This window comes from Olea europaea, chromosome 1 (assembly GCF_002742605.1).
Source record: "Olea europaea var. sylvestris chromosome 1, O_europaea_v1, whole genome shotgun sequence".
NCBI classification, from domain to species: Eukaryota; Viridiplantae; Streptophyta; class Magnoliopsida; order Lamiales; family Oleaceae; genus Olea; species Olea europaea.
The window spans coordinates 22,319,577-22,320,703 of NC_036237.1; positions in this window are offsets into that span (position 1 = coordinate 22,319,577).

The following is a 1,127-nucleotide window of genomic DNA, read 5'->3' on the forward strand; positions in this document are numbered from 1 at the left end:
GTGTTCGGTCTCTTATGATGAGACCGACCATTATTTGAATTTGTTGATTCTTTAATACAAATTCTCATGTGAACATGTATTTTTGGCTTTTGTTCTCTATTCAATTAATTCATCTACTTTTACAATATCGACCAACATCAACTGTATGCATGGAAAGAGAACATTTATATCGTTTTTTTGATCATAAATCTAGATATTGCATTAAGGATTAAACAACCCGCTATACTTATAAGTAAAAGTTCCGCTAATGAAAAAGGATTTTGATAAGTGGAATCGTTCATGAAATTCCAAAAGCATTATGGGGTGTTGGGTCTTAAAAAAATAAATACTGACGAGGAATTTCTTGAAGAAATTGAAAAATACTTTGCAAAAAGTGATAAGGACAAAACTAGTACGCTTAGACGAACTTAGTTCTACTAAAGTATAAGCATAAAGGAAACATAAGGGAGTACATCATGGAGATATCTTATCTTGGTTCAAAACTGAAGGAATTATAGATTGAGCTATCTTGTGATTTGTTAATAAATTTGGTTTTGATTTCTCTTTCTGTACAATTCAACTAACTTAAGGCTCGTTACAAATGTAAAAGGAGAAGTGGACTCTTAATGAGTTCATTTCATAACGTCGGCAAGAGAGAACTGAAAGTACCACGCTTCAAGTGTAAAGAAATTTACACCGTTCTCTTTGATTTGTTTTAAGGATAATCCAGTTTCAGTACCTAGACGTACTTGATGGATAGATTTCGATGCCGCTACTCATATAAGTATGTTTATCAACCGAAAGCTAAATGATACTGAAATATTCATCTATGTGAACGATGGCAAATTAGCTGGAGTTGAAGCTATAGGGACTTTTAGATTATTAATAAAGACTAATTTTTATTGTAATTGAAAGAGAAATTCATGGAACCATCTTTTAGAAAAAATGTGATTTCTATTTCTATATTGAAGATATTCAGTTTTTCTAATTCATTTGAAAATAATCAGTGTAGTATTTTTCTTAATTCAAATGTTGTGGGTACCGATTCTTTATTTATGTGTGATAACTATATTTGCTTAATTCGGTTGCCTATTATAATGAAATGTTGCATGTGAATTTACGTGGTATTAAACATAAATTAACAAATG